Source organism: Periplaneta americana, chromosome 10 (assembly GCF_040183065.1).
Source record: "Periplaneta americana isolate PAMFEO1 chromosome 10, P.americana_PAMFEO1_priV1, whole genome shotgun sequence".
Classification (NCBI taxonomy): Eukaryota; Metazoa; Arthropoda; class Insecta; order Blattodea; family Blattidae; genus Periplaneta; species Periplaneta americana.
Window position 1 is genome coordinate 97,786,356 of NC_091126.1, and position 21,431 is coordinate 97,807,786.

Genomic DNA, 21,431 nt, shown 5'->3' on the forward strand with positions numbered 1-21,431 from the left:
CTTTATGTTGGGGAGGTGTTTTCTAAAAGATACAATAGTTTGTGAAGGAGTAGCCTATATTTTTCTTCTGGACCTCTCGCACATTATGTTAGTAGTTAGTAGATTAGTGTATGATCTAATATTTTGTCTGACAACATGAAATTCAATGCCTTGATTAAACAGTTTACGATTCACGAGAGCTAACCTAAAAATGTATTTTATTTGATCACGTGAAATGATTAGTATGAATTCCGAAAACGAATGCCACTTTGAAATGTGTGCTTTAGAATATTTACTCCATTATTGTAATAAAAGTCTAAACACTAAAGAACTTAATTAAAATGTGAAATTGTATTTCTGTTGATTACCCAAGGACATGTATCACATGAAATATGTTATATTTATTTACACTTAGCCTGCCTGACTCTAATCTTGAAATTGTAACCACAACACAAAGCAGCACATACAATAACTATTAGGCCTATGTATTAATATTAATACTGATATTAATTAATTATTAGTATGTTCAAATTTAACTATCTTCTAGTAATGGGCTCAGAAATGTAGAACAATTTCAATTTTCAGAATTTAAACTAACGACAACTTGTGTCACTGCTGCCAACATAACAGTTATAAAATCACTACCAGTTGTATTTCTCAGTACCGAAATTCGAAACGAAGTTGGCAAAAGAAAATTCAACCTGCTAACTCTAAAATCACCATAATCCACTAGCTTATGTGTTAATGGAGGAAAAATGGTTATATTATTAAGTAAGCTGACCCGGACTATGTATATTGACATATTAATTCGACTGCCATTATACAAGGAGCGCACTCAATTGAGTGACTTGGTGGCCGGGATTCCACAGTAATATGCACTGTTTGGCGTAGAATCTACCAAGTCAATTGAGTGCGCTCCTTGTATAATGGTAGTTGACTTAATATATGTCAACATACATATCGAACTTGGATTCAGGCCACAAAGGGAAAAACACTGGAGGAGAGGGATTCGATCCAGTGCTATAGATTGAACTTCGACGTAGCTCAGTGGTTAGAGCGCTTAGTACGTAGAACCAAGGACCCGGGTTCGATTCCCGGTGACGGAGTTAATTTTTCTCCTCTAATAACCATTGTTAAAATGACCCAACTCGTTAAAAACCAGTAAGAGGCCTTATGTTCGGTTCATGTTTGTCGAGCCTCTATAGAACCAGTTCGCTTTGCGTTTGTTCAATCTTTCCCCGTCCATATGGTTGGTGTGCTTTTCTACTTCTTGCGCCTTTATGCTTTAGCTGCATGAAGACACCAGTCGCATATTTTGCGAAGTTACGCATTTTTCATTCAGTTTCATTCATTTATTGTACTCCATAGATCAGGGTTGCAGAACTGGGGAAGAGAGAGTTGGAAGCATGGGGAAATAATTCCTTCCCCCATCCACAAGGCCGGATCCTTCAATGATGTTTCTGTGACGTTTGGCAAGCACACTGTTCTCTCCTCTCATCTCCCCCTACCGTACAATGACGCGAGGGTTGAAGGAAAGGGATGAGTTACGTGTTCCGGCTTGTGACGTGTACTTCAATTGTAACACAGTTTTGCATCCCTGCCCTAGATCTTACATTAGTTTGAATCTTTAAGATGTGAAACAAGTCAAGATTTTACAGGATTACAATTTTTTGGCGAGATGATGACGTAATTTACGGGTAATTTTTTTTTAACGACGCTTGCAACTGCCAAGGTTATATCAGCGTCGCCGGTTTGCCGGAATTTTGTCCCGTAGGAGTTCTTTTACATGTCAGTAAATCTACAGACATTAGCCTGTCGCATTTACGCACACTGACCTGGCCCGGGATCTAACCTGCAACCTCGGGCATAGAAGGCCAGCGCTATTAGATTTTAGATTAGATTTATTTATTTAACCTGGTAGAGATAAGGCCGTCAGGCCTTCTCTGCCCCTCTACCAGGGGATTACAACTATAACATGAACAATAAGATTACAATTAATATTAAATTTACAATTACAATTACAATAAAAATTAAAGTACGACAAGAATACCTGATTAATGAAAGCTAGACATTTTATCATAGAAGTTAAGAACAAAGAATATTTTTGTATTTACTAAATTACAAATTAAACCTACAATAACAAAATTCTATAGTGATGACATTACCGGATATTGAGATATTTTGTGGTAGATTAAAAGAACTATTTACAAGAAACAATGTCTGAACGAGTCTCAATTACTGACCAAGTGCCTAGTAAGTTTGCGTTTGAATTGAATTTTATTTCGACAGGATTATTTCGCTATATCAACTGCGCCAACCAGGCCGACTACACGGTGTAAAAAAAATTCTGTTACAGGTAAATTTTTATTTGTTTATGTATTTTCTTTACACACTCGTACAGTAATTTGAAACATCACTATATTTAAAGTGTACTTAAGTTGATTGTACCTAATAATCAGTGTGTTTTCCATTTCGCTCAAGACATTGTTTCACACGCCTCGCAAAACTCTCGATGAATTTGAAAGTGTCCTCCTGATTTACGGAATTCCCATTCTTCCTGCACACTTATCACCAACTCAAAACGGTTTCTCGGTCTGGGTGCTCGAAACACGCTGTCCACAGGATTCAAGCCTAGATCATATATACCCAGATTGCTCGGCCTTATAGTGTTTGACGGTAACAATTTTGTCAGGCTTACTATGCTACCATCTAGTTGTTACATAAGCAGTCGTCGACCTGGTTGGCGAGTTGGTATAGCGCTGGCCTTCTATGCCCAAGGTTGCGGGTTCGATCCCGGGCCAGGTCGATGGCATTTAAGTGTGCTTAAATGCGACAGGCTCATGTCAGTAGATTTACTGGCATGTAAAATAACTCCTGCGAGACAAAATTCCGGCACATCCGGCGACGCTGATATAACCTCAGCAGTTGCGAGCGTCGTTAAATAAAACATAACATTTAACACTTAACATAAGGAGTCACGTCATAACTCCCATTTGAATTGCATTAGCGACTGTGCTGCCATCCCATTCGTTTACGGCGAAGGGGTGGCGATCCTGGCGGTTGTTCTTTTCAAAGTGCTACCGATTTTAACATAGGGATGATCACTCTGTTATATATGTGGTCTGGGATTCAAGTCAGGTGAATTTCTAGGCCAGTTAGCCCACACACCGCTGCACTTTTTCTTGATGTCGTTTAGTGAGAATTTTGAAGTTTGAAGCTCTTTGGCCCCATTCCTGCTGTCTGCAACAATGTCTACGGATCGTCATTGCGAAATGGTTTTGTTCTGCGATTCGTAATTTTCGGAAAATTTAAGTATCTTAGCCACTGTTCGTGTGTCTATACCAATTTTGTTCTTAACCCACTCTCGAATTTTCCTTTTTGTTTGCGATGTCACCTTACTTGTTCATCCTGCCCTCTTTGCATCCGAAACTAGTCCATCCTCTTCCATATTTTCATTATGGTTGTTGAAGACAGTTTCAACATTTGAGCAACTTCACGCACTGATTTCCAATTCTGAACAAAGCTTGAATTTTTTTATCGTGTATGTTCTCGTTTCTTTGGAGACATGGCAACCTAAACCATTAAACATACAATTAAATTCGATTATGCAGTAAGCAATGCACAATGTTCTGAGTGTTAAAAGTCAGTTTTAAGCACAATTTTTGTGCGTGTCCATAACGAACACTTCTGTAACAAAAGTTTGTTACCTACCAGAAAATTTTGTTACACATTTCTCATCAATAAGGCTGAATAACAGGCCCTTGAAAATTACTTTTGTAAGTTGAGTAAAAGAATTCACTCATTTTTGTGGGTAGAGGAGCTACTTACCAATTTCAATACCCCAGCGTACAACAATGGCTTTAACTCGTAACAGACTGTGTTGTTTCTGATAAGAAAAAATGAGCTCGAATGGTAAATGACAGCTTATTGTTTTCCAGAAGCAGTATTTCCTGCTAAAATTCAAAGACACTACGCAAGAAAAATAGAAAAAAGTGCAGCATTTTAATGCGCTACTGTAACAAACTTTTGTTACACCGTGTAAACGCATTTGTTCATAGTACCGACTACAGTCGTGCAATGTTCGAACAAAAAGAACAAGAGAAAAGCAAGACATTACAAACTTTGTCTTATGAAAAAATAATCGCAAGATGTGTGCTTAAATTCTTAAGCGATTTAAAACATGGAGGGATGGGATGGGATAGGACTGCAAATATTTTCATGACATAGTCGAACAATTGGCAAACCTCCTCCTGCAGAGCGAACATCGGCGAATAACACTCGACAAAATGAACCGAACATATTGTCATGCACGACAATACTGGACAGTACGAAAATGAAATAATTTATTTTTTTATTAACAAGTTTGATATTAGGCCTACAAGCTACAATAATATGTAATATCACAATGAATATTTGAATTATAAACAGGATGGATATTATAGGTTATAATGATGTGTAGTGTGAAAATGGAACGATTATTTTATGAAATTTACAGTATTTTGTATTATGCTGTTCATATTACTCTACTTCCATATGTACCCAGTCACGCATCTATTGCTGCCGATCAGTGCTATGTGAAGAATGTAATTATACTTTCTGCCTGTAGTTCGTATAGCACCGTCATGTATTAAAAATTTTGTGATTTACTTATATGTATATTCCTGTTAATACTATTAAAATCATAATTTTGTAATGGAATTATCTGCACTTTCAACTGTATAAAACCTCACAAGATGTGTTTTAAATCCTTACGTAGCTAAATCATGAAGGGAGGGGAGGGAAGGTCACGACCTTGATGGGGCGAGTTCGAACGAACATGAGATATCAGCTTCCGCAAAGCGAGCTTCGGTTCTACAGACACTCTGCAAACTTGAACCTAACATAGAGCCTGTAATACACGACACTAATGTGTCTCGATATATAAGAGTAGCATGCCTGACTGTGAAACGAATGGGCCCGGGTTCAGATCTCATTTGGGCGAAGTTACTTAATTTAGGTTTTCCGAGGTTTTCCCTCAAATAATTGAAGCAGAATTGCTGGATAACTTTCGGTGTTGAACCTTAGACTCATTTCGCCATTACTTATTAAAATGCCATTGTCATCATTACCATAGCCCAGGTTAAGTTCACTGTGCAGCGTACTGTATTCTTACAAGAGCGCGACCGTTCGGCAAAAATTATCATTCGCAGAACAGAAGTGGAAAGCACAATAAGCCTGAGACTGCGATGGAAGCCTTCGGGGCACTCCTTTGTCAAGAAAAATGAAGTGTGTGTCTATTTATGCGTGTGGGCGCATTCGTGTGCTCGTGATAAGAATATGACGTATTTGAATCGGTATTTGTTAAAAGAACGTTAGCCATTAAATCCACACTTGTAGGAAACTTAAAAGAAAAAAATGTTGTTTAACAAAATTAAAGTATTTTAGTTCTCTTTAGATTCATTATGAACACATAAATCACGTAATTTTAACACCAAACGATATGTTGAACTATAAATATTGCGAAATAACGACAAACGTGAACATCACAAAAATTGTGACTGGCTTTTTTTTAACGAATACCGACTCATGTATATATTAGCTTATTTTATCGTCCTATTGTGCCTCCCAATGAAATCGTTCTATCTCCGCCTATGTCTTGATATCAGACGAACTTCGGCTTGTCACGGAGACGGGCGCTTTAAGGAGTCCAATACCACTCATTTCATTCATAATCACTTCAGCGTAAAGGCGGACTCCTAAGAATTCCTAATACATGCATTTAAATTCTTTGGACGTACGTTTCACTGTGATAACTCTTATCTATCCAAACCACTTCGCATTTTCTAACGAAATGACCTTCACAAAAAAGAAAGCGCTTTAGAATTTGTTTTATATTTAATTTCTCTGTTTTTTACGTCATAATTTATTTGCAGTATTATAAAATATATAAATATTTTCACATAATTCGCAGTGAACTTGTAACTTGTTTTTCTGGAGACTTACGAAGTAACTACATTCAGCGATTTAACATCTAGCGGTGTTGTTTAGTTGCGCCCTTACTTACTTACAAATAGCTTTAAGGAACACGCTGATTCATTGCCGCCCCCACATAAGGCCGCCATCGGTCCCTATCTTGTGGAAATATTAATCCAGTCTCTATCATCATATCCCACCACCCTCAAATCCAGTTTAATATTATCTTCCCATCTACGTCTCGGCCTCTCCAAAGGTCTTTTTCCATCCGGTCTCCCAACTAACATTCTATATGCATTTCTGAATTCGCCCATACGTACTTCATGCCCTGCCCATCTCAAACGTCTGCATTTAATGTTCCTAATTATGTCAGGTGAAGAATACAATGCGTGCAGTTCTGCGTTGTGTAACTTTCTCCATTCTCCTGTAACTTCATCCGTCTTAGCCCAAAATTTTTTCCTAAGAACCTTATTCTCAAACACCCTTAATCTCTGTTCCTCTCTCAAAGTGAGAGTCTAAGTTTTACAACCATACAGAACAACCGGTAATATAGTTGTTTTATAAATTCTAACTTTCAGATATTTGACAGTAGGATAGATGACAAAAGCTTCTCAACCGAATAATAACAGGCGTTTCCCATATTTATTCTGCGTTTAATTTCCTCCTGAGTGTCATTTATATTTGTTACTGTTGCTCCAAGATATTTGAATTTTTCCACCTCTTCGAAGGATAAATCTCCAATTTTTATATTTCCATTTCGTACAATATTCTGGCCACGAGACATAATCATATACTTTGTATTTTCGTGATTCACTTCCAAACCTAGCGCTTTACTTGCTTCAAGTAAAATTTCCGTTTTTTCCCTAATAGTTTGTGGATTTTCTCCAAACATATTCACGTCATTCGCATAGACAAGAAGCTGATGTAACCCGTTCAATTCCAAACCCTGTCTGTTATCCAGAATTTTCCTAATGGCATACTCTAGAGCGAAGTTAAAAGGTAAAGGTGATAGTGCATCTCCTTGCTTCAGCCCGCAGTGAATTGGAAAAGCATCAGATTGAAACTGGCCAATGCGGACTCTGCTGTAAGTTTCACTGAGACACATTTTAATTAATCGATCAAATTTCTTGGGAATACCAAATTGAATAAGATTATTATAGAAAACTTCTCTCTTAACCGAGTCATATGCCTTTTCGAAATCTATGAATAACTGATGTACTTTACCCTCATGCTCCTATTTTTCTCCAATAGCTGTCGAATACTAAATATCTGATCAGTAGTCGATCTGTTACGTCTAAAACCGCACTGATGATACCCAATAATTTCATGTACGTACGGAGTTAATTTTCTTAAAAGAATATTAGACAAAAGTTTGTACCACGTCAACAAAAGTGATATTCCTCGAAAGTTACCACAGTTAGTCTTGTCCCCCTTCTTAAAAATAGGTACAATTGTGGACTCCTTCCATTGTTCTGATACAATTTCCTTTTTCCGAATAACAAGTACAAGTTTATAAATGTCGCTAGATAATGCGCTTCCACTCTCTTGTATTAATTCTGCTGGAATTTGATCGATACCTGGAGACTTGCACTTTTTCAGATTTTCTATCGCAATTTAGACTTCAGAAACTGTGAGTTTGGGTACAAATGGCTAAGCAGTTTGTATTTCAATTTCTTCCATCCATTTCTATTTGTTGTTGCGGCCTAGCCTTCAAATCACTTATTAGTTGCGGCCCGTCTATTTGAGATAGATGTACGAGTTGCAGTCCATGTCAGCCAAGTACCGTGAACCAGGAGACATTGCGGAGAGGTTGGCTGAGTAGTCTCCCAAAAACTTATGATTCCTGTCATGTTGTCTTAAAATTGTCCAATGTGCTAGCAGAAACTTGAAGCTTAATCCTTTTTCAACAAAATCCTAACGCCTTAGTTATTTCTGATGAAGCTTCGTCTTTTATTCCCTAATGGGTGCCTCCTTTTCACTTACGTTTTCTGCCTTCCTTAAACCCTTAGGGCCTGTACTACGACTCTCGGATAAAGTTCTAGTTTAAACTTATCCGGCAGATGGCATATTTATCCGGAAGTTGGGTTGTAATTGCGTACTACGACTTTTGGTTATGTGCAATCTGGAGGCTAAACTTCCAGATTTAGCAATCCGGAAGGCAGAGTGGCAGATAGGCGTTATCCGCAGGTTGGAACTCTGTGTTGAAATCAAGATGGCTGCACGTCGTACAGCTGGTGATTTGAAGGATCAATTTAATTTTGATACTGATTCTGATGATGAAGTTCTGGTGCAGATGCTCCGTTATACAGAACAGCAAAACGAATTAGGCTGCGTCCAAATAATTTTGAAGAGTGGAATGACGAGAAATTTTGAGACGGTTTCGAATAACGAAACCTACTACATGAAATCAATGATCAACTGAAGCGAGACACAGATCGTAAGTACACAGTTAATAATAATCTACACTATTTCGGTAAGTATTACATCAATATTTTGTATATAATAGCAGTATAATAATTATTTTGAAGTACAGTAAACTGTAATACAGTAGAAGTGAGGTTGCTTCATGCAGGTGTTCTGTTGCCCTTACAAGGTATTAAGGTGATTGATATAATAATATAGGGCAACCTACAATAATAACAGTTTCAAAATACTTTTATATAAAAAATAATAACAATAACAGTATATAATATATCAAAATAGTCCACACCTGTGGAGTAACGGCCAGAGCGTCTGGCCGCGAAACCAGGTGGCCCGGGTTCGATTCCCGGTCGGGGCAAGTTACCTGGTTGAGGTTTTTTCCGGGGTTTTCTCTCAACCCAAGATGAGCAAATGCTGGGTAACTTTCGGTGCTGGACCCCGGACTCATTTCACCAGCATTATCACCTTCATCTCATTCAGACGCTAAATAACCTAAGCTGTTGATAAAGCGTCGTAAAATAACCTACTAAAATAAATAAATATATCAAAATCCTTTATGTGGTAAACTATCATTTCTTCACAATTGCGTTACCATTTTAAAATACAAATGTATTCACATATTTGGCTTCTAGTCAAGTCATATGTACTGTAAACGAAAGAAAAATTGAGTGTCGACACCCAAATAAAGGTGGAAAGTTGCTGTGAAAGTGGAATCCGGTGGAGAGGTACGGGTAGGCGGGATCGCTCTGTCGAGATAGAACGGGTAGGCGGCAGGGAAGGGCAGCACATTCATTTCATTACTGTGTTTCCTTACTAATTAAAGGGAAAAGACAAGTTTTCGTAAGATCGAGTTAGTGACAGGTTAGGTTAGTATCATTTGCATTTATTTACAATTGTCTAAAAAAAAAAAAGTCAATACTACATCCAAACCTCTCTCTTCCAGGCTATTCTGTAGGGAGTCCTTGCCTTCTTTTGGTAACGCTATTGTAAAGATTTACCGGTAAAGGTGTAACCAAATCTCATTGTTTGTACATTTTTCCAGAAATAATGCCTTACCTCCAATGGACCAACTACTATGGTAACTTATTTAGATTCTATGTCACTGGGAGAACATTGACAACAGTAGGAGATTTTTGTGGGGTCCACGAAGTTACAGCAGGAACTGTTGTCAATCGAGCTAGTGCTGCACTTGCTGCTTGGTTTAATTGAAGTGATGACTTTTAATGCTTCATTGGGAGTAGTTTTATTTGCACCAGTATTTAAGTGCAAGGCTTGTTGTTTTTTTTTTTTCAAGGGATTCTGTCTCTCTTTTTGATGCTGTTAAGAATACTTCTGAATAGTATTTTAATACAGGTTTTATGTACATATTATAGGTCTTGATTAAAGTTTTCCTAGAACTGTTTCATTTTGTGTCTGCTAGTTGTTTAGTCAACTCTCCGAAGATAGATTCGAATACCAATAAGGCATCACTCATGAGGCAACTGTCAGGAGATAATGTAGTAGGGTGGCAAGTTCCCTTCTCCTTCCTTGCATATATCGCTCACCAGTAGGAGTAGGCCTAACATGTTTCACTAATCAGACTTAAGATATGCTTGCTATATATTATTATTTAACAAACTGTAACAGTTTATTGAATTTCAGACGTGACAGTTTTTCTTCATTTCCTGAAAGTTTTGGAATTGGCATTTATGTTTTGCAAGGGAGCTCTTTCATTCACGCTAGGCCTAGTGATTCATGTATGCAAACATATTCATATCGTTACTTTTTAAATATATTTTATTGCTTGGATCCCTCAGAGTGATCCGTAACAGGCTAAGATGATTCAAACACAAAGGTTTGATAAATAAATTTTAAAAATTATGACCAGGTACTCTGTATGTGTAGGCTATTTAAAACAATAAAAATGCACTGTATCTGCGATTCAAATTTATTTTACATAAGCAAAATATGGTATAACAACATTTTTCAAGAGGCACATTAATTGAAGCGTCGGCTGGAACAACGTTATAAGTTACATTTGATAAAATTTACAGGAGCTGCAAAAATGTGTATGCGTACAACATTGTTCTTATGAGGGTAGCAAACTTTTGAGTGGACAAATTTCACGTACTGCATTGATGGACAGTTGCAAGCCAAGGAGTATAGCAAGGTAACATGACATACATTATTACATGGAAACACGCCGAATGAACATTTTGTAACTTACAACGTTGTTCCAGCCGAGGCTTCAATTGTATTCAGGTACTCTGAATGTGTACTTAAAACGATAGAGATGCGGTATAGCTGCAATTAAATTTAAAATTTATTTATTTTGTGTAAACAAAATATAGTAACACAACATTTTTCAGGAAACACAATAAGCATAATCGTTTATTACATCCACTGTCTCATTATATATGCTATGGTACATGTCATATTTACAAATTAATAATATACAGGCTAATACATAAGAGTACATAGTAACTGTAATTAAACACAACACAAATACATATGCAAATACACAAAACTTGGAACATAATTTTATTATAGGCCTAGAAAACTGTGGCAGAGCCAACTTCAGCTATAAGCCCCATTTGTTAGAGATCTGCACGGGCCATAATTCTTAGGCCCGGCCCATCTCGGCCTGATCTGAACCAGACCCGAACTCAACCAGAAACCTTAGAATAGCTTATAATTATCACCTGACTCGAACCTAATCCTGAAGACTAGCAGATAAAGCAGAGGCCAGAGACCACAGGGATCAAGAACAGCTGCAAGAGATTATCACTCCATTAGAAGGATGAGAAGAAGTAATCTCCCAGTCATCCAGGTCAAACAAATCTGGTCAACAAAATTAAACATATTTTTTGTTAAAACATAAAGAATGGATGATTATTCATAAAGAATGGGTGATTATTGTAGCATTTACTTTCTGCCACTAATTGAAGATGTCCTTGTAGATGGACCACCCATTAAAGAGGAGGAAAAAGTAATGTAAAAACTGCAAATGTTACTTTTGATATTCCAAACCCCATCTCTTTCCAAACATGAGGACATGACTTACTTTTATTTCAAATCATTCTTTGTTATAATGTTAGCATCCAACTTTCAACTAATGTATTTTTTAAAGAAATCACTGTAATAGTACTGAAGTTCATGCATTTCTAACATCTCAAGTATAATTAAGTCAACATTAAACTTACAGTTCACAGATGAGAAAGATTTTTCAATGTGGCTAATGCTTGCTTTTTCTTTCTTTTTTTTTTAAGCATCCTTGGGGTGTAACTCGATCAGCTATTATCCCATTATCAGTTGAAATATTTAAGAGAGGGATACATGCTTATATTCAGACCTTTCTGGGTTTAGCCTACACTACCTACACTGAATAAACCAGTAATTTCACTTAAAACTTACTTTCATTACACTGTGTAGACACCCGTACAGTGGAAGACCTTCATCTGCTGCACCAGCTGACTCTGTAAGAGTGGAATTAATTCTTAAGATATTTAATTCTGGAGAAAGATGATGTTTTATCATAAATGTATGGACACTTCAAAGTCAGCAGCTGTAACAGTATTTTCTAATGTGCTATTAATCCAAACTCATTTTTAACAATAAGAAAGTGAAGCTGCAATAAAGAGAGAGAAAAAACCAAGCCAATAGTTCTATTGTAAATAGAGTGTAGTCAGTTTCTGTTTTATCTTATGAAAAGATATTTTTCAGTTTTTCTGTACACAAGAAATCATTCACAAGTTTCAAAGTGAGAATTCCCACAGTAAAATTGAAATAAAACTTAACGTAATGTGGCCTAATCTGATTACAAACCCATTACAGAGAAATCTCAAAATAAATTCTTCAGTTTAGTGTACTTTCTATTTTTAGGCCTACATTTATCAATTTCAAATTCCCACTCAAATCCCACATAATATTGTAATACAATGATGTTTAGTTTTTATGACATCCATTTCTTGTGACCATTTCATCATTATGTACAATTTATATTTTATTTTTTATTTTTTTTTATTATTTTTTTTTTTGCATCTAATTTATCTACTGCTTGCTGCAGATTTCATATAGTATGTGTGTTAGTTTTATTTTCAACATGTTGGCTGAAAATGTGTTTGCATGTTATAGCTATTTCAGATTGGAAAAGTAAGCATCATATGTAGAATGTGAAAGAATGTTTTGTAGTATAAATCAAATTACCTGGAGATATTGTTGGGATGTCCTGTTTCACTTCAAAAACTAAAGAATTGCACTGTGAACCTGAATGGTACTGTAAATAAAAAAAAAAATAATAGTATTATAATGTAATACCGATATTAAATTAAATTTGTATAACAATTTTGAAGAATCTAATATTTTTTTTATCTCTAAAGCTCATCATCTCTTCTTCTGACTCATAATTCCTTACACACTAACCTCATTCGTGTTATTAGCTGCACTGGTATCAGTGGAACTTGGTTTAGTTACTACTTCGGCTGTAACAAAAGTAAGTAAATCAATAAATGAGTGAATGAATAAATAAATAAATAAATAAATAATAAAGAATTCAAACTAGTGTTATACAATTTCCTCTGCTTATTTAATAATTGTATAAGTTAACATATAAGTGAACTTATGCATTGAATATGAATCAAAATCACTGAGAAGTCACTCAATTGATAGGAGAATTAAATCACTTACCTTGGCTAAATTTGGATTTGGTTTTGCTTCAGTTGGAGGGGCTCCAATTGTTTGTAGCCTGCATTGTCTCTCTGCAGCAGCAATTTTCTTTGTGTTCTTTTCCAAGAATTCAAATTTGCTTCTCAGCTATTTTCAGTCCTTGTATTTGTGCTGATGTTACTATATTCTTCCCATGCTTCATTCTATATTACTAAAAAGGAAGTAAAACTAGGTTAATTCCATATGCAACCTACTACATTAGAAAATATACTGTATTTCTCTTTTTCCCTTATCTAAGTTTCTATATCTAAATAAGGAAAACCTTTTAATGTACATGACTATACTGTACATAGAAACTCTGGAAAAAACTTAATATCTGCTGTTTCTGTGTTATTTTACGAGGTGTTGAATGTGCATTACAGTTAGTGATTATAGTGGAACGGGTAGCAGCAACAGATATTGCATTTTAGTGGAAACGTCTCTCCACCTCATGTTGTTCTTTTAAAAAATAATGTTATCTGTGATCGAATAGTATTATAGGCCTAATACAAAATATCCGCCCATTTATTAACAGTAAAATACGTAGGCCTAACATACTGAAATATTGGTAATTTGCTAGGAACAGTGTACCTTGCTGTACTAATGTTGGTTAGAAATCCCAGGTCAAAGACATCATTCATTATTATCAGTATCGGTGAACTTTTCTTTTTTTTTTTTTAACGAGTTATTGTGCCTTCGACCCATGATTTGAAGCCATGAAGTACACTATTTCTAAAAAATTACCGAAATAGACCCTATTCACTAATAATGTAGGCTATACAACAAACTGAAAGCACACTTAATTTTAATTACAATAAAGAAATAATTGCCACCTACACTTCTTGTGCAGTTACACATTAATAAAACAATGATTATGGAGAAAAACGCACTTTTGCTGGAACCCGCACCCGTCCTGTTTAGGCCTACTAATTAAAACCAAAATACTATCATATGGTAGGAATTATTACTATTCGAAAAGAAACCTAACCTTTACATTCTTACCTTTTGCTTCCATGTAAAGTTTCTTCATACAATATGTGTAATTTTCTGTTCTTCACTCTGTTATTTTCTTGGCTGGAGTTTCAGTATTATAATAAATAATAACAATAATGCTTACAATAACACCTCAAAATAAATAGTACCATATAAACACGGAACATAAATATGAAATACGCGGGGAAATGTATGCCAACGCAATAAATTTCACTACATTTTCAGTAACTTCATTGCCAACGTAATAAAAATGTTACTATATCTTCCGTATAACAATCCTGCAGTTAAAATCCGCTGGTAGTACAGAACAAAATATTTAACTTCCAGATTGCTAAACTGGAGTATACGAATCTGGAGCTTTAACAGGCGATCGTAGTACAGGCCCTTATTTGTCGTACAATATGTCTCGGTTTGAACGTGAATTAATATGTCAGCGAGGTTTTAGATATTGTGATGACCACCGTAGAACGAACTGTTCAATTTCGTATGGAAGCTTTCGCTACTAATAGTGGTTCATTTGCAGGAGCAGATATTTGATCCCACATACTGGGAAGTAAGATCAATATTATTGCAACGTAACATAGTGCAATAATATTGACTTTCCTCCTAGATAGCTCAGGTCGAAATTAATAATATCGCACAATAATTTAATTTGCTTCGAAATGTTGGACGATCATGGCGCAGGTGTCCTCGAAGAATTGAACTACTTTGTTAGAGCTACCCTTGTAGGGTATCTCTCCTACGCCTCATTTTTCTTCTGTCTATTTCTGTCTATTTTTATAGTCTGGATCAGCTTACTTAATACCCTAAGGGCGAAACCTAACCATTTTCCCCCCATTACTACGTAAGCTAGTGAATTATGGTGATTTTCTAGTTTGCAGGTTGGATTTTGTTTTGCCACTTCGTTTAGAATTTCGGTACTGAGAAATACTACAGCTGGTAGTGATTTTGTAACTGTTATGTTTGCAGCAATAATTTAAGCTATCGGAAGTTTAAATTCTGAAAATTCAAATTATTCTAGATTTCTTATCCGATTGCTAGAAGGTAGTGAAATTTGAACATACTAATAATTAATTAACATCAGTATTAATATTAATACATAATAGTTATTATATGTGTAGTTTGTGTTGTGGTTACAATTCAAGATTATAGTCAGGTGGGCTAAGAGTAAATAAATGTAACATATTTCGTGTGATACAGGCCCTTGAGTAATCGATAGAAATACCATTTCATATTTTAATTAATGTTTTTCGTGTTTAGACTTTTATTATAGTAATGGAGTAAATTTTCTTAAGCATACATTTCAACGTGGCATTCGTTTTCGGAATTCGTACTAATCATTTCACGTGATCAAACAAAGTACATTTTTAGGTTAGGTCTCGTGAATCGTGAACTGTTTAACCCTGCGTTACTCATGTTATAAATATTCTCACCATTTCTCAGGTGGGGTTTCACAAACCCCATTTTAAGTAACTAATATATTTTTCCGCAAGTTTCAGAAATCAGATAAATGCAGTTAAATATACTATTCTTAGTTCACTTAAACAATTTCTTAAGTGAACTCTTCTGGATGTGATTGAAAGGTATACAGATGCACAGAGTACACACTAGCTCCATCTCTTAGATTTTCGTTGAAGTATACGCACCGGGGTTACCACACCCCACCTGAGTAATGCAGGGTTAATCGAAGCAATGAGTTTCATGTTGTAAGACAAAATACATTTTAATATTAGATCATGCAGTAATCTACTAACTACTAACATAATGTGCGAGAGGTGCAGAAGGAAAATATACTCTATCACACATTATTGAACCATTTAGAAAACACCTCCCCAACATAAAGATGTGGTAAATAACCAAGACATCCTTGTTGTTAATATTATATTGTTATTATTATTATTATTATTATTATTATTATTATTATTATTATTATTATTATTATTATTATAGTACATGACATTGTGATTTTACCCTCTTTTGGTGATATCTAGTATTAGTTGGCAACACTAAAGAGACTGCCAAATTAGCCTTTTAAGAACTACTCTTACGTGATCCTCACTATATATTCATTCCACTTGATAGTCCACTAAAGTGGTAAAGTTTTGTAAAGCTGTATAGTTGTTTGCATTCATTACTTGCAGAGCCAATCAGTGTAAGTCAAAGTTGCAGTATCATTTATTGCTGTATTTCTAGTTCAGATCATACAGTAAAGTATTGTTATTTTACAGAGTAGGCCTATTTGGATCAGTGTAGTGAGAGGTCGAGGTTAGCATTATGGCCTTATCTTCACTCCTAGAAGCGTGTCGCATATCAAATAACTTGTAATAAAACATTCAGCCGGTGCTGAAAGGAAAATCCGGTCGTTTTTGCGGTACAGCCAAGATGAAGAAATTAACTATTTCAGTGCTAGGAACAGAGTGTTGAAATCATCTCGGTAAGGACTGATGACAATACTGCCTCTGTCTTTGTTTACGTCGTTTGTAGCGACGACGGACAAACCAAACACATGCAACTTCTATCTACCTTGTTCGTTGGTACGCTGAGGCGTCAATCGCTCGTCGTTTGTACGGGCATAAAGTATTTTTTTAACTCACAGTCATCGCGCTTCCCCTTCACACCTCACCAGACAATAACTTTTGAGTATCCGTAGGAATGTCAGTCCAACATTCTGACCGCCTTTGTCCTCAAGGTAATAACTATTTAAATTTTATCGGACATCCGTCTGAAATCCATATTTTCAAATTTCCTGATTATTTACTTATTAAAAAAAAAGAATGGACTTATAAATGCGAATTTCATTAAAGTATCTATAATTGTGAGCTAATACACACAATAACATATAAATAACTTATAGAAGGTGTTAAACACTATTTTAAGAGGTGGTAATAGGCTATTCATCAAAACAAGACACAAAGTCTAATAAATGTATGTCCTAAAATGAATGAACAAGTACCGTAGTTTCCCCTAACTATGGTCCACATTTTTCAAATTTTTCTTTGTATATTCAGTACTATTCATCCAGATTAAGTGAAATTTTGGCTTCGGACTCTTGTAAGTTATGAAAAGAAGAAAACATTGCTTCCCAGAAAAAGAAAACCTTTTTATTATCACTTGCGCTATTATTTTCAACGCCAAACAATAGATATAGAGTAGAACTTGGTTATAGCGACCTCGTTTCGTGCGACACCTCGCCTATAACGTCAAATATTCTGTGGTCCCAACTAATTCCCCATAAGACATATGCTTCTCTACCTTGCTTATTACGACAAATGTATATGAATCTACCTAGCATATAACGTCATTTTCAACCTCAGTTTGGAATACAATTTTCTAAGAACCAAAGTATTTTAAGAAATATTTTTCTGAAATCTGGCAAATCCTTTACTGTTCCCTTCTATCATAGACCAGGCAGATTCCCCATCCCATTGTAACCTTCCCGAATTCATGCGGTATTAATGGTACCTGCATGCGGTTAGTTTCGACAGGAAGTTTTCACTAAGTGCACGCATTTTAACGCAGTATGGCCACTAAAAGAAGTGAGTGACACTTCAGAAGCCATTAGAATTGTGAACATTTCTATGAAGCTAGAGGAGGGAGTATGAAGCTAGGAGGAGCAGTGAAATTGCAACTGAAATAATGGACATAGAATTTAATTTAGAAAGAGTATATTGGGCAAGTAGGAGACAACAGAGTAAAATGACTGATTACTTCACTCCTCTGTAAATAAGTTTGGTGAGTAATGAACAAACTGTTTTAATACAGAATACTGTATTTATAATTGTACATGTATTTTATTGTGTTCATGGTATGTTTAAAAGTGAATACATAATCTAAAATAAGTCTAATTATGTTTATTATTTTTCATTTTCCACCTCACTAGACTGATAATATGAATCTCGGTTACTACGACACTCGTTTATAACAACATAATTTTCAAGGTCCCTTGGATGTCGTTATAACCAAGTTCTACTGTAATTAAAAGGTGTAAAAACTTACAATAGTATCAATTTTCTCCCAAATGTTCAACTGATTTTGTGGCCACCAAGATGTTGCTAATAGCGGGTATTGCCTCCCCGTGACTGTATGACTGTTACCATTCGCCGATTCAACCCTTCGATCAGATTCTGGATGTCAGTCTGGTCGATTCTATTCCATTCTTTACTTAGAACATTTCGGAGCTGCTGTAAGTTGCTGTGAGGAGTTAAAAACGACTTCTAACTCGCTTCCCTAGCATTTCTCACACATTTTCAATAGGGTTTATATCAGGACTTCTCTCTGGCCATGCCATCATATTCATTCCAACGTCGTGAAGGAACTCATCCACGATTCTTGTAGTATGAGGGCGAGCATTGTCATGCATTAACAGGAACGTTTCACCAATAAGTGGGCCATATGGTACCACATGTTAAATTAGACCTTATTCGATTTATCTTGGAGCAGTCAAAGCACCTCCATTAATGAAAAAAAATTCTGTGTAAGCTTCATACGAAATGCCACCTCATACCGTTACTGATCCACCTTGGAAACTGACACGTGAACTGAAGGTACATGAAGAAAAACGTTCTCCTTTTCTTCTCCACACTCTTTCACGTCCATCTGTAAACTAAATCTCGATTCATCCGTGAAGAGCACTTGTCGCCACTCCCCCAGGTTCCAATTAGCATGATTGTGAGCAAAACGTAATCGTTCAACAGATGTTGCTGGAGCAATTCTGGGCCTTTAGCTGGTCTTATGGAATTCAGCCCACATTCATCCAGACGTCTTCTTACAGTTCTCTCACTCACGTTAACTTGTCTTATTTTCTGGAAGGCTCTGGTCTCAATAGCTGTGGAATGGCGATCTCTTAATGTATTTAGGACAATAAAATGGTCGTCACGAGCCGAAGTTACTCGTTTTCTCCCTGAACCGGGTCTCCTGGAATAACCTCCTGTCTCTCTAAAGCGATGGTACACTCGTTGTACGGTCGATCGAGGAATCCCAAGAACTGCAGCCACATAACGGTGACTATTCCCATAGTCTATCAATGCAACCACTTTTGCTGAATCGGTAGGACTTAGTGACATTTTGTATACAATGAAGTACTCCAATACTGCCTCAAAAGATCTTACCATTCTGTAGACTTCTCCAGCTTAGCTTGAAATGAGTCCGAGAAGTTGAGACACAATATTGTAAGAAGAACGAATCTTCTTTTCAGATCATTGTTGGCTATTACGTATTCAGTATTACATTGTTACGTATCACAAAATAAATGAATAACTAAATGAACCTCAGCACACCTACAATTATGAAAAACAAAAAATCCTACAAGTTTCAAAAATTTTAAAGAAAATGTAGATTTCCCTTTTTTTTTTTTTTTACCGGTGATTGTATATTAAAGAACAAAAGTACGGTATCAAAAAAAAGTAACCCATTCTTAGCAAAATATTATGCACAAAAATTCACTGATAATGTTTATGTACCATACTAAGAACTACATTCATTAGGCTTATTTCGATCCTTTGAATCTCCACTTCTCTTGTAATTCTGAAATTGAAAATAGATCTCTCTTTTTCGAGACGCATTTGGGGTCTTCAATTTGTTTTATTATGTTTTACTTTCTACAGAATAAAATGTCTTCCGTTTCTCGCCACTTCAGTAACTGTCGCTTCTTTCCATACATGAAACAACAGCTCCAATTTTCTTTACTTCCAAAACTTTCCCTGGCCACAATTCCTCCTCATAAGTAGCTGCCATATAACTATGTGCCTTTAGCATTAATTTAACAGATTTCGTCTTCTTTTCGACATCTGACTCACTGTCTCTAAATATGGAGGGAACACCGGAAACATCATAATCCGTATCAAATTCAATTTCATCGCTCTCATAGTCACTTACAGGGACGGTTGTTTTCCTTCTACCCTGAAGTTTTCGTTTTACCGGACCATCATTCGTGCTAGTACCATTGATGCTGGAACAGCCTGTTTCTTTATTTACTGGACTATAATATTAAATGGTGTTTTAGAACATACTGAGATAGCGTATTTGCTGAAGTAAATAATCACATTGATCACATTTTATTAAAACAAATAATTCAAAATAAAATACAACTATGGTCCACGAAAAATTGTGGTACATAGTTGAGAACAGACTTCTAGCCTTGAGGTTAAACATTTTTCACGCAGAGTCCTTAACCTCTGCCAGTCTAATTATTACGTGAAAGTAAACACTATATAGCCAAGTTTAATTGTGCAAACAATCATGTGTCTATAACTTACCAGTTCTACAGAGGAGAGCTTATTTTCATTCTATGCATTAAGGCCCAGTTATAGGCCTAAATTTTATTCAAGTCTGTTTGAATAGCATCTACATATGAACTATTTCCAATCTTTCCATAGACAGTGATAATATTGAATATGCCTACTCCTTTTCTTTTTAATGGAAATCATATTAAGCGTCTCCTATGATCTTGGTGAACAAGTACCTACTCACATCTCTGTAGATATTAATTTTAGGACACACTTTTATTAAACTTATTTCTTTTTTTGACGAATGCTACCACCTCTCAGAATATTGAATGCTCTTTTCTAATGGAAATAATATTGAGCATTTCCTATGATCTTTGTGAACAAGTACTCGTATCTCGGAGGATAGCTTTAAAACCCATGTTTATCAGAATTTTTAGTTTTATGTTGAGATATACTACCACCTCTCGAAATATAAATGTTTTTTAACATCATAAATACAGGGTGATTCACGAGGATTTACCGTCACTTACGGAGCTTATTTTTGAAGACTTTCTGAGCAAAAAATGTCATATAAACATTTGTCCTAATCTCAATATTTTTAAAGTTACACTAATTTGAAGTTGTTAGCAAAGTACCTTTTTTCTTCAGTTTTAAGGATAAAAGAATATTACAATAGAGAATTAACTATTCAAAAGTATGCTTCCTTTAATTGACTAGTGTTGTGAAGCTAAAAATGTGTTGTTAATTGCTTTGCACAGATTTTGTTTTTCAATTTTTAACTAAAAATGACATTATTCTTACGCACTTAACACAAAAATCGTTACAAATTATACGACTTTAGCAACTTGATTCTTTACTGTTTAATTAAGCATCCTAATGTACAGTCTTAAAGAATTTACAAGAATTGCGTGATTTGTAACAATTGTTGTGATAAATGCGTAAGAAAATGTAGTTTTGTAGTTAAAAACCGAAAAAGAAAATTTCTGTATGAAGCAACTATGGAATTCACAAGACATATATGGCTTCAAAATATTAGCTAATTAAAGAAATGATACTCCAGAATAGTTCATTCTTTATCTGTAACATTCTTTTACCCTTAAAACTGAAGAATAATGATATTTTTACAAACAACTTCAAATTAGTGTAATTCTGAACATATTGAGATTAGAACAAATGTTT

The 21,431-nt window shown here is 35.5% G+C and overlaps 1 protein-coding gene and 1 long non-coding RNA gene across 17 annotated transcripts in view; one reads left to right on the top strand and one right to left on the bottom strand.

Annotated features, from left to right (window-relative positions):
- Positions 1 to 21,431, top strand: part of Ipk1 (Inositol phosphate kinase 1) — a 1,778,442-nt gene that overhangs the window by 1,614,967 nt on the left and 142,044 nt on the right. The gene's annotated exons all lie outside the window — the stretch shown is intronic.
- On the bottom strand, positions 10,731 to 14,192 carry LOC138707920 (uncharacterized). 2 transcript variants are annotated; one of them, XR_011334444.1, is made up of 6 exons: positions 14,038 to 14,192; positions 13,018 to 13,207; positions 12,754 to 12,812; positions 12,538 to 12,607; positions 11,746 to 11,807; positions 10,731 to 11,172 (listed from the first exon to the last, which is right to left on the bottom strand). It is a non-coding gene; the product is annotated as an uncharacterized lncRNA (long non-coding RNA). The 2 variants fall into 2 exon arrangements; XR_011334443.1 differs by lacking the exon at positions 10,731 to 11,172 and having other exon boundaries at positions 11,677 to 11,807.